The sequence below is a fragment of the Desmodus rotundus genome, chromosome 5, assembly GCF_022682495.2.
Source record: "Desmodus rotundus isolate HL8 chromosome 5, HLdesRot8A.1, whole genome shotgun sequence".
In the NCBI taxonomy this organism is placed as follows: domain Eukaryota; kingdom Metazoa; phylum Chordata; class Mammalia; order Chiroptera; family Phyllostomidae; genus Desmodus; species Desmodus rotundus.
This window is the reverse complement of record NC_071391.1, coordinates 84,192,717-84,206,062: the sequence shown is the minus strand read 5'-3', so window position 1 is coordinate 84,206,062 and position 13,346 is coordinate 84,192,717. Positions and strand designations below refer to the sequence as shown.

General features: G+C 42.9%; 1 pseudogene; it reads right to left on the bottom strand.

Annotated features, from left to right (window-relative positions):
• Positions 1-2,360: 2,360 nt before the first annotated feature.
• On the bottom strand, positions 2,361-3,239 carry LOC112314170 (small ribosomal subunit protein uS5-like; annotated as a pseudogene).
• Positions 3,240-13,346: the final 10,107 nt, after the last annotated feature.

The following is a 13,346-nucleotide window of genomic DNA, read 5'->3' as shown; positions in this document are numbered from 1 at the left end:
GCATATATCTTGTTGCCTATTGCAACAAGTAGGCTTTTAACATGTTTAGTGAAATGGGACTATTAGTGTAATCCCTTTTCTCTTGGGCAATATTGGTAATACTTCAATAATGCCAGCTGCCATTCACTGAGGGCTTACCAGTTTCCAGGTTCTGTACTTATATTTCCTCACTTAATGCTCAACTCAGCCCCAGGAGATGGGAATTATCCACCCTTTAAAGGTAAGGAAACTTGGGCTCAAAATGTTACATGACATCCTGAGGCCTGTAAATGAAGCTGTGAAGGATCTGGGTGCTGAGTTTAGACACCTCTCCTGGGTAGTTCTATGGGACTTGTTAGCTGCACTCCTGTCTGAACTCACAATATGGCTAACCAGGGGCTCCAAATGATGAGATTCACTGTGGGTGTGGCTGGAGATGGTAATAGCCTGCTCCCAACAACCTCTTTGTGTGCAGAAGAGAGGTGGATCTTACTATTAAGGTAGGCTTTGGAATGTAGGGAGGGTTCCCAGATCTGCCCATTGGGATCTCTGCAATATTGTCAAGGGACCTGTCATCTTGAGCCCTGGCTCTCTCTCTCTCATCAGGCCTGGTGTGTCCTGCCTCTGACTTAGCTTTCTCCCTATGTGCTGTTAACACCTCCCAGCTGACAGAGACTTCCCATAAACAGGGCCCTACATTTTGAAAGTCTGAGGTTGGTTTAGGGCTTTTTGTTAGAGTGGCCAGTGCTGTAGGTTGTGAAAGAATTCACAAAGAGAAGAAAATGCAGAGAGGGCTGTGAAAAATTCTCAAGGAGAAAAAAATGCAAAAAGTAAAGTTTTAATTCACTCTCCAAGAGAGGAAATGGGATGGGTATGAAGAGATACACCAGGAGCAAGAAGTTGGGGCTGTTAATTTTTATTGGGTGATAAAGGAGATGAAGCTGGGTATTCATGGCAATTAGTTGTAAAACAGGAGGTTCCAGGCTGATTGTGCATGCTTCAGTTTGTTCTGCTGTTATCTTTGGGTTTAGGGTCTAGCTGTTTGGGTCTGGTGTGTCCTGTTTGTGTAAGTTCCTAAAACACCTGTGTGGGGATGCTTTTGGTAATCTCTCCAGTCCTGAGAATAGGGAAACAAGAGAAACAAAAGTTGATTATGCCTGGCAGGGTCAAGGAAAGAGGTATGAGCTCTAGTAAAGAGGGCCTGAAAGGGGCCCTTTTATTGTCCTTTCATTTTTGTTCTACCAGACACAGGCTGTGCTGACTTGCATTTCTCCTCCGTTTGATTATTTCTGCCCAAATCCCAGGCTCCTCCAGACTGTGGGCCTGCTGATAATTTATATCTGAAGTTACCACAGGGATGGCAAGACCCCCTCAGAAACCAAGGCTTCACAGCAGGGGCTGCTTCTGGGGAACTGCCAAGGAGTTGGTTGGGGGCAGTGGGAAAATTCTCAAAATTGAGGTTCCCAATGGGAGTGCATGGACTTTCTCGTTGGGGGAGTGTGGATGGGCTTCACAGGGTTCCTGAACCTCTTAAATTTGTGCATAAATGTTTGCTGGTAAACTTTTCAAAGGAGAGGTTCTGAAATTTTCATTGGAACTCAAGAATCACTAGTTTGAAAAACAAGGATTATAGAACTGGGAACAGTTAGGGGCAACAAGAGTGTTGATTCCAGAGAAGAACAAGAGGATGAAATAGATCTTTAGTAACTCTGAAGTTCTGTTTTTATAATAAATCTTTCCTTAACAACACCATTTCCTGAGACAAATAGTGCGCCTTGTGCTCCATGGGTACTGTTTGAACCCTTGTTGTGGCCCTTTAAGGAAGGATGAACTTTCTCCACATGATTGTGTCTATGCTGAGAAATATTGAAAGGATTCTAAAGTTTTATTACTTCTATTGTCTTCAAATGATCCCATTTTGTAATGCTTGAGACTTTTTGTAAGTAAAGTACTATTGTGTAAATTACTTTTCAGGCCTTCCCAGCCCCCTGTAAATTGTATAGGGTACATGTTAGTTCCTGCATGGTAGAGCCACACAGACTTGCCAGTATTCTGTGATGAGGGAGCAGCAGCCCCAGGCTGTCCAGCTCAGCCTGCCAGGCTCCGTGTGCGCAGGCCCAGCCTGTGATGCCTCAGTGAAGCAATGCCTGGCTGGAGGTGGCAGCTCTGCTGGAGGACCTCTGGGCAGCTCTTCTGGCTTAAGATTTCCATAATTCTAAAAAAATGGTGTGGTCATTGGGGAGTTTCAGCAATCAGTGATGTCTGTTTTTTTTTTTTTTTTTTTTTGTATTTTCCTCCTAAAGTCCTTCTCTTTCCTTTCTTTTCTTTCTTTTTTTTTTTTTTTTAACAGGTTTATTTCACTTTATTTGTCTTGTACAAAATTATGTGGTGGCCACAGCAGGAGCCTTGGTCTTCTGCACAGAAATTCTAGTGTGGGTCTTTAGAATATGTTCAGTGAAGTCCTGACAGGGAGACTGGGTGAACAGTCTCTCTCCAGGGGTTGGGGGTGAGATGGCTGTAGCTCTTAGAGAGGGCATTGAAGGTGGCCTTGGCGAAGTTGCCCAGGGTGGCAGTGCAGCCCCTGGCTGAGGTGTAGCAGTTGTTGATACCAGCCATTATCATCAGCGGCTTCTTGGGCTCGAGCTGAGATGATGCCAGGGCCCCTGGGGCGGGGATGAGGTGCACCAACACAGAGCCACCACACCGGGTGGGTCACCTTGCAAGGGATGGTGTGGGGCTTGCTGAACTTGTTCTCCCAGTAGCCTTGCTGCACAAGCACAATAGAGAGCTTAGCCAGGATGATGGCCCCATAAATGGCCGTGGCTGGTTCCTTTGATCACTTAACACCCAAACCAATATGTCCATTGTAGTCCCCAATGGTGACAAATGCCTTGAAATGGGTCTTCTGACCTGCACAAATCTGGTTTTACAGGGGCATAAGCTTCAAAACCTGGTCCTTGAGGGATGCCCCCAAGAAAAAGTCAATGATTTCAGCTTCCTTGATGGACAGGGAAAAGAGATAGATCTCCACCCTGACTGGTGTAGCTCAGTGGATTGAGTGCCGGCCTGTGAACCAAAGGGTTTCCAGTTTGATTCCCAATCGGGGCACATACCTGAGTTGCCAGCCAGGTCCCCAGTAGGGGGTGCACAAGAAGGCAACCACACATGGATGTTTCTCTCCCTCCCTTCCCCTCTGTCTAAATAAATAATTTTTTTAAGAGATAGATCCCCTCCAGGGACTTGATCTTCATGTCCTTGACCAGCTTGGTGACTGCTACCTCAGCCCTGGATGCTACTGCCAAATCCTCCATGGAAACCACCTTGGCCTCCCTTTTCAGAGTCCTGGAGCTGCCAGGCCCTGCCGCAGCATGGGTGCCATCAGCCATTTGGTGTTTCCTGGGAAAAGAAGCCCTTTTCTTTCTGAAAGAACAAAAAAAGAGAGTATCATGAAATAAAAAAAGAACATGTCTTTGTTACAGCCCAAGTATCATAAAAACATACACTCCGATCCAACATTAGAAAGACACAGATAGAGGTGACAGACATCAGCAAACACCAGCTGGGCGGTGCCACCATGGTCCACTGGCACAAGCTACTACTGCAGGCCCAGTAAGTTCACAGTTCAGTACATAAGTTCATCTCAGGTCTGGTTTGGGAAGTTTGAGGAACTAGTAGGTAAGATGCAGCATTTTCCAACTGCTGATTTCTGGGAAGGTTGAGTTGCAGTCTGTGTGTGTGTGCACCAGGTGTCAGGTGAGAGGAGTGAGGTGGGTAGGATGTGAAACAGAAAAATGCCCACACTCCCAGGGTTGTGCGAGGGTCTGTCAGCCCTGAGAGTGGAGGCCTCCTTCTGATTTGTCCCCTAGAAGCCTCACTCACCTCACCTTGCTCCTGGGCACGTGGGATGGGGCTTGGCATTCTTATTAAAGGTCTCTGTCTCCACTTCTGGCTCACGACACTTCACAAACAGAATGATTATTTAAACACCCCTTTCCTTCTAGAAGGAGCAGCTGGAGCACAGGATGCATGTGGAGTGAGCATATACAGTGGTCTGTCCTTCAGCTGAAGACTGCTCACTGCTCTGGTGGTTATGAACACTACACAGATGACACCACTCCTACAATTAGTCATATTTTGTTTAATTTTTACTCCTAGTGGACTGCTAGCTGAAGGCCAGAAACATAGGGAACACTCATGTCTGAACTCAAAAAAACAATGAGAATTATTTGCCTTACAGTCATCTTGATTAAATCAGCAAGCTGCATTTAGCTAATCAAAATTCTGATATAGCACCTTGAAGCCTCTTTAGTACTTCAAAAACCAATATGAAAAAGAAAAAATGGCTCTTTGTTTGTTGGTAATACATATTATTCATGAAGGTTCTGTTTGCAGAGATATGCTTGAAGGTAGCAGACAGGAATTTTCTACCCTACCTTGTTTAGAAACAAAATATAAAACACATGAAAAATAAGCCAGTTTAATTTTTAAAGTATAAAATGTAATAATTCAGCCATCAGGTCATTAAAACAGTTTTTCATGCTGCAATACCAAGTTAAAATTTAATCAGCATTTTGATACACAGTCAGGTCCCAAACCAAACACGTCAGACTAAGACGAGGTTTTAAATTCCGGAGAGGATTCCTGAGTCATCTTACTGTGAAGTGGCAGAGGAAACGCTTCTGTGAAAGGAAGTCTTTGGAAACAGACAAGGCTAACTTTGATGTCCTTCTGGGTTGCTCCGTGAGCCAGCCTGTCAGCCTCAGTTTTCCCATCTGGAACAGCAGGCCTATGGAGATTAAATGAGTGTTTATGTAAAGTGGGTGCTTCACTGACGTGACATTTCCATGCATGGCAATTTATTGTCACGTGGGTTTTGGTTCAACTGTCTTCCTTGACAATCAGTTTAATTGCTCCTTCTTCACCCCTGTGCCCAAAACTGCCCCCAACACATTATCCTGTTTCATCGCCTTTATAACATTTATAGCTGTCTGACATGATCTCATCCATTTATTTGTTCCTCTGTCTGCTGCCTGTATTAGAATGTATGGTCTGAGAGAACAGGAATCTCTTCTGTTTTCTTCATCCTTGCCTCTCCTGTGTTTAAAGTAGTTTGATTTTTCAGGAACTACTGTAAAGGACACATGGACAAAACCAAAGGGGAGGGTGGAAGCAAGGGAGGGAGGTGGGTTTGGCTGGGGTCGGGGGGGCAGTGGTGGGGAGAAAATGTAGACAACTGTAATTGGACAACAATAAAATAATTTAAAAAAAATAAAGTAGTTTGATAGGCAGTGCATGCCCAATAAGCACTTGTTGAATGATTGCTGAATGACTTTCTAACTTTTCCCTCTTTTGTAACTGGCTGTGAAGTCACTTCAACTCTGTCTTAGTTTCCTCACTTGTCACGGAAGCACACTGATCTAGATCAGCAGTTGGCAACCGCAGCCTGTGTGCCAAACCTGGCCCACCACCTGTTCTCGTGAATAAAGTTTTATGGGAACACAGTCTCCTTACTTGTCTACAAATTGTCTGTGGTTGTTTTTTTGCTCCAATAGCAGAGTGGAGTAGTTGCTTGCAAGCCTGAAATAGTTACTCTCTGGCCCTTTATAGAAAAAGTTTGCTAATTTCTGGTCTAGTTGAACTCTGTGAAGATCTTTATACCCCTGATGCCCTTATTCTTCTGTGAAACATCTACACAATGTTCAGTGCTCTGTGTAATTACAAATAGCTGATTTACTTTCTGGAGCTTCTTTGAAGTTTCATGTTAGGGTGTGCATTGACTTTGGTTGTGGAGTTTAAATGATAATTTGTTCATTTCTCCATTACACTCTAGCCTTCTTCCCAGACAGATTTTAGCCCTGAATGCTATAATGGTGATTACCTTGAGATTTGCCGTAACTTTTTCTCATCATCACCACCTTCAGTTCTAAAATGTGATAGCCTTGATACCATGCTTCAGGCTACTGAACATGGTTGGTCTTGGAATTGAGAAACGCTTCTAGCTTGTATTGCCCCAGCTTCAATGTATAAAATATCAGCTAAGACCTGGAGGTGGAGAAGGAGGGTGGCAGGTTCCTTATTTCTCTGTGGAGACTCTTCCCTTTTTAAGTTCCCTGCCCATGCAGTTCCACAAATGACTTTGTTGCAGAAGTAAGGCAACGTGGTATACTTGGAAGAACATGGGGTTGGGCTTCAGAGAGATTTTTGTTCACATTCTATATTTGCCACTTGCTATTTACATGATTTTGGACTAGTAACATAATCTTCCTGCACCCCAATTTCCTCATCTGTGAAGTGGAAGTAGGTTGATTACAATCTCATAAAGGAGAGTGAAAAACAGTGGTCATTTAAGAAATATTATTTGAGTACCCGTCATATAACAGGCAGCAGTAAGCAAAACACACAGTGCCTGTGCTCTTGTGGCTCTCAGGTCATGTTGGAGGGAGGGAGACAAATAAAAGGATATTCAATATAATGATGAACACAATGAAGAAAAATAAAGCAGGTTAAAGGAATGGAGAGTAATGGGAGGGTGTTATTTTACTTAATACGACAGTCGGGGAAGCCCTCTTCCAGGAGGTGACATTTGTGTATAGAGACCTGAAGGAACAGAAGGAGACTCAGGAATACCTGGAGGAATGGCATTCTGGACCAAAGAGGCCACATGCAAAAACCTGGTGTTCAGAGAAGAGCACACAGGCCAAGGTGGTGGGGCACGGGGAGGGATGGAGGAGGGCTGGTGGTCAGACGTGAGGCTGGAGGAGCAGCCAGGACTTGGATCATTCAGGGCCTTGTGGGTCCCAGAGAGGATTCTAGTCTAAATGTCGTGGGAAGGCCCAGGAGGGTTTTGAGAAGAGTGACATGATCTGATTTATGTGTTAAAACAGCTCTGGCTGTTGTGTGGAGAGTAAACTGTGAACTGTTTTATAAGTGGATATTTTAATTTCTTGCACATAGAGGATGCACAATAAATTGTTGTATACCTGCTATGGTACAACCTATCTAGAGGGAATTACCTGTAGCTGTAGAAAGAGAGTGTGAGGTCAGTTGGGAAAGAGGTCTGATTGCCGAGGGGTGACAGAGGGAGAGCAACTTCCTTTTGGGAAAGTGACTCCCACCCCAGCAGGCTCAGGGCTAGGAAGGAGGAGATGACTACTCTCACCTCTGGCCCACACTTTATCTCCTGGCCGATGAAACTATCCAGTTGTCCTCTTTGTCAGCCTCAGAGGCAATCAGAGGCACTCGGGCCGGGCTGGGCTCTTTGCCATGTTTGAAACTCGATCGCAAAATGGGAGATGATTACAAGTGCTTTAGGAAGATCATCTGTCATTAGCCTCTCAGATCTGCCCTCTGGAAAGCCTTCTTGGAGCCAATTGGAGACACATAGCAGGTTGGCAGGACTTTGGGCAGGAGGAGGTTTCTTGCTGGGAGAGCTGAAGGGGTGACAGAGTAGAGTGTGAGACTGAAATCATTATGTGAGCTTAAAAAATCAAAACCTAGGGACAAGTAGCCCTGCGCCCTCACTTACAGCAGCACCCAAGGGGTACGGGGCTGGGACTGGGACGGGGTGGTGATGACTCTGGCCACAAACTCACTCTTCTATGGGTTCAGATCTGTCAGCCAAAGTCCAATGGGAGCCAACACCCCACTCCTGCCCAGAGAGGATTTCCTACTCTCAGTCTTCTGCCTCCTTACAGGTGTCATTTCTGTGACTGACTTCAGAGGGCTATAACGTATTGGTGGGAGACTGCTGTGTCTCCTGCCCATGCAGTTCTTGCTGGGGTGGGTGGGGAGGAATTCTAATAGGGTGGCTGAAATTTCTGATTTGTCTGGGACTGGAGGGTTTTCCCAAATGTGAGAATTTCAATGCTAAAACTGGGAAAGTCTCAGGCAAACCAGGACAACTTGGTCACTCTAGGTGGCTACCTAGACTGAGAGCTTATTGAGAGTGGGAATTGCATCCTGTGGTTGTTTTTATAATCACTTCATTGAGATACAAAGGACAATGGACCATTTCAAGTTCAGTGGCTTTTATTCACAGTTGTGCAACCAGCATTACAATCGATTTTAGAACATTTTCATCACCCCCAAAAGAAACCCATACCCATTTGCACTCACCCCCCATTTCTGCCCCACTCCACCCTCTGCCCCAGCATTTGGCCAGCATTAATCTGCTTTCTCTCCACAGATTTTTCTCTTCTGGATATTTTATGTAAATGGAACCACACAATATGTAGCCTTTCATGTGTGGCTTCTTTCACTTAACAGAATGTTTTCAAGGTCCATTTATGTTGTAACGCGTATCAATGCTTCATTCCATTTTTACAGCTGAATAATGTTCCATGGTATGGATATACCACATTTATTCATCAGTTTTTGAATGTTTGTATTGTTTCTACTTTTTGGTTGTCAGGAACAATACAGCTATAAACATTCACATCAAGTGTTTGTGCGGACTTGTATTTTCAATGTTCTTGGGTAGGTATCCAGGAGTAGGACTGCTGAGTCACATGGTAACTCTGTTTAATCATTTGAGGAACTTCCAGACTGTTTTTCAAAGAATAAGCATCATTTTAAATTCTCACAGCAGTGTATGAAGGTTCTGACTTTTCCACATTTTCACCAATACTTGCTATTATCTGTCTTTTTATTATAACCTTCCTTGTGTGTGTGAAGTGATATTTTATTGTGTTTTGATTTGCATTGCACTGATGGCTAATAAGAGGGGATATGTTTTATTCATGCTTATATGTGAGCACTTGGTACATTGCCTGGAGCATAATTAGTGTTTAACACATGATAGTTGAGTTCTAAGTACTAGAATTAATCACACCAGACTTCCATTGTTAGAGGGAGCTTGGGTATACATGGAGTGGGTGGGTCTTCATTGGTTTTAAGAACAAGCCAAAGGAATACATATTGAGGGTCAAGACAGAGACAAGGGGGCCTTTCTCACTGGTATGGAACACAGTTTTGTTATCTAAAGACCATGTGCTTTTTTTGTCACACAGATGTGAGTTCAAATCTCCCTGCTGAGGCCTCAGTCCTCGGTCTGTGTGGGAAAAGTAGTAGAACAGGGGCTTTTGAAGCTAGAAAGACATAAAAAGTCCAGATTATGGAGAAACTTGTGTGATAAACTCAGTTTAGGTTTTATCTTGATGGCCCTTGGGAAACACTTGAGGTCCTATAGGCAGGGCAGTGATTTGGGTGGGTTTGCATTTTAGAAAGAGTATTCTGGCAGCAGTATGGAGAACCAGCATGAAATGTTCACAGGTGTTGTAAGAATGCAGGTAATAGGTGATGAAGTCTGGACAGAGGCAGTAAGAGAGGAGAGGGGGATATGGGGTGGTAGTTGGTTAGACATTTCTGGAAAGTGACTCTTAACACTCTGAGGGTCATGGATCCCTTTGCAAAACTGATGAAACCCAAATACCTCTTCTTCAGGAATAAAGTACACAATATTTAGCATGCAGGCTTCAAGGTGCCAAGAGCACTACTCAGAACCCAAGACTGTCCTCATCTCAGCTTCACCTGCCTTGCTGGTAGCTGCCCACAAATCACTTTTCCTCTCCCAGCTTTGCCTTACCAGATGTGGAAGTTGACTTATCCACAACTTCCTCCCTTGTCCTGAGGGTCTTTGCCTCCTAGTAATACTCAGGAATATTCCTTGGGGTTGGGGGGCCAGGTCTGGGAGACTTCCACCCAGGTGAGGAAGCAGGGAAGTGAGTCAGTCTGTGATGTGAGCTGGCTGGTGTCAGGAAACTGAACGTTAGAAACTGTGTTGTTTGGCTCGTGGTTTTTATTGAATGTCTGTGAAGAAAAAATACAAAAATGTATTTTGCACCTTATAAATAATGCATCTGACAGAGGTGGTCTGGAGAATTATTGCCTGCTGTCTGGCTTTGTGTTTGTTTATAACTTTCTCAAGAGTTTGAATTATTTCAGAACTCAGATCTAAGCACTTTGCTGAAAAATTTGGTTTGGTTTATAGGCATCATATCTCTCCAAAAGTAATTATTCTCAACATGCTTCCTTGGTTGTCACTGCCGCTTACTGCTACCCACACTAAGGCTGGGATGACTGAGATTTCCCCAACACCCTGAGACATTCATTTCTGCCAAGAGTGGGGTGGAGTTCTGGGGAGGACAAGTGGTCAGGTGGAAACAGCATCTGGATCCCTGCTGTTGTCTGAGACTAACCAGGGTTACCTAAAATGCTTTGGGCAAAGCAATTGCCCTTTCATTGGTAAAACCACTCAGAAAAGGTAGTAGTGGAACAGATTTTTATAATGTAAGGGGACTCTGCTCCAGGTTGTCTTTGTTACTTATAGACAATGATTCTCCACACTGACCATCAGTCCAAACAAGGCTGGCTGGATAATAATCACCTGGGAGCTTATTAAAAATACAAATTGCAGGTCTCCAGAAATTCTAATTTATGGGGGTCTGGGATAGGACATAGGACATGTATCCTTATTTCTTGGGTTTTTTTTTTTTTTACTCATTACTTAAAAAAAATCTGTTTTCAAATAATTTGTATTTATTTTTTTGTTCCCCACTCCCTCCTCCCCCAGCTAATTTACTAAGGTGATTCTAATGTATTTCCAGGTCTGGAATCCATGCTTTCAGGTAAACATTAGTGTATTTCAATTCAATTTAATAAATGTTTATGAAGAATTTAGTATGTTTAGGTGTTTTACCCAATAAAATGAAAAAAGATGCAATTTCTGCTTTGTTTTACAGTCTGGTAGTGGAGAAATACAGGTAAAAACGAATTATACTCTAGTTTGAGAGATGCTATAATGAAATATGTACCAGATTCAGAGGAGGGAATAATTAAAGTGGGTTGGAAGTGACCAGACAGGAGACAGGGCCAAAGAGGACTCCATCTGGTCACAGAACTCTCTTCATCTCAGAGCTTAGTTCTGGATTATAGCTGATATCCCATTAAAGCAATGACCCAAAGAGTGACTGTAGTCATTCTAATGAAAATCAGGGTGACACAAGGGTTACTGATGTGATTGAGCATGGTTCTGGAAATTCTTGCTGATGTACTGTGCATAAACTAAGATTAGGTACTATAAATGAAGAAAGGAGGAAATATATTGTTACTATATATGGAGGATCTGTTTGTGTAGTACAAAACTCAAAAGGATAAGTTGAAAAACTATGAAAAGTAATGCAATTTAATAGCTAAAAATACAATACTATACAAAAACCTATCGTGACCAAAAGCAGATTAGTTGTTGCCTAGGAATGAGGTGGGAGTGTTAGGAGGGAGAGATTACAAAAGGGCATGAAGAAATTTGGGGGGCAATATATATGTTCATTGTCTCATTGTGGTGATGGTTTCATGAGTATGGGCAAATATCAAATGTATCAAATTCTCACCTTAAATATGTGCAGTTTATTTTAACTCAATTATGTCTCAATAAAACTATAAAAAAATACAGTTCCAAAATATCAATAACAACTAATTAGAAAGTGTAGGGGGAAATCCCATTTATTATAGCAAAAAACTCATAAAATATCTTGAATAACCATAACAAAAGGGTGAGAATTTATGTAAAGAAAAGTGTAAAACTTTACTAAGAGTCATAAAAGAAGACTTCAGTAAATGGAGAGGTACACCCTGATTGAATGGAAAGACTGTCTTAAAGGTGTCCTTCCTAAATTGCCATGAAAATTTAATACAATTTCAATTAGACTTCCAGCCAAGATGGAGGTGTAGGTAGATATACTGTGCCTCCTCCCACAACCAAAAGGGGGACAACAACAAATTTAAAGACAAAAAAACAACAAGAACTGCCAGAAAATCGAGCTGTATGGAAGTCCAACAACCAAGGAGTTAAAGAAGAAACATTCATCCAGACTGGTAGGAGGGGTGGAGACAGGCAGCGGGGTGGAGAGGACACTCGTCAAGGCAGCAGCTGGAGGACTGGGGTGAGCGAAGTGGTCACTGGCAGAGCAGGCAGTCCCCCATTTGTGTGCAGATAAACAGGAAGGAACAACTAGGGAGCGTGACAGATGGTGCAACTCAGGTTTCCAGTTTGGGAAAAGAAAGGCTCAAAACCTCTGACTGAAAAAACCTATGGGGGTTGTGGCAGTGGGAGAAACTCCCAGGCTCACAGGAGTGTTCTCTGGAGAGACCGACAGGGTCCTAGAACATACACGAGCCCATCCACCAAAGAATCAGCACCAGAAGGGCAAAATTTGCTTGTGGGAAGTGAGGGAAGTGATTGAAAGCTGAGAGCCCAGCAAATGGCATTGTTCTCTTTTAGACCCATCCCCACATACAGCACCATAACACAGAGACATGGGTTGCCCCTCCCTGTCAAATACCTAAGGCTCCACCCCTTACTATGTAACAGGTGCACTGAGACAAAAAGAAAACAACAGCCCAAATGAAAGAACAGATCGAAGCTTCAGAAAAAATACAACTAAGCGGTGAAGAGACAGCCAATGTATCAGATGGAGAGTTCGAAACAGTGGTAATCAGAATGCTCACAGAAATGGTTGAGTATGGTCGCACAATAGAGGAAAGAGTGAAGGCTATGCAAAAATGAAATAAAGCAAAATATTCAGGGAACCAACAGTGACAGGATGGAAATCAGGACTCAATTTGGAACAAAAGGAAGAAATAAACATCCAACCACAACAGAATGAAGAAACAAGAATTCAAAAAAAAAATAAATAAATAAAGAGAGGCTTAGGAACCTCTGGGACAACTTTAAACATTCTAGCATTATAGGGGTGCCAGGAGAAGAACAACAGTAAGAAATGGAAAACTTATTTGAACAAATAGTGAAGGAAAACTTCCCCAATCTGGCAAAGGAAATAGACTCCCAGGAAGTCCAGGAAGCCCAGAGAGTCCCAAAGAAATTGGACCAAAAGAAGAACACACCAAGGCACATCATCATTAATTTACCCAAGATTAAAGATAAAGAATCTCAAAAGCAGCAAGAGGAAAGGAGAGAGTTATCTATAGAGGAGTTCCCATAAGACTGTCAGCTGATTTCTCAAAAGAAAACTTGAAGGCAAGAAGGGGCTGGAAAGAAGTATTTGAAGTCATGAAAGGCAAGGACCTACATCCAAGATTACTCTATTCAGCAAAGCTATCGTTTAGAATGGAAGGGCAGATAAAGTGCTTCCCAGATAAGGTCAAGTTAAAGGAGTTTATCATCACCAAGCCCTAATTATATGAAATGTTAAAGGGACTTTTTTTCCTTGTCTAAGGAAAGAAAGAAGATCAAAACCTATGAACAGTAAAATGGCAACAAACTCACAACTATCAACACCTGAACTTAAAAAAAGAAAACAAAAACAAAAACTAAGCAAACAACTAGAACAGGAACAAAATCACAGAAATGG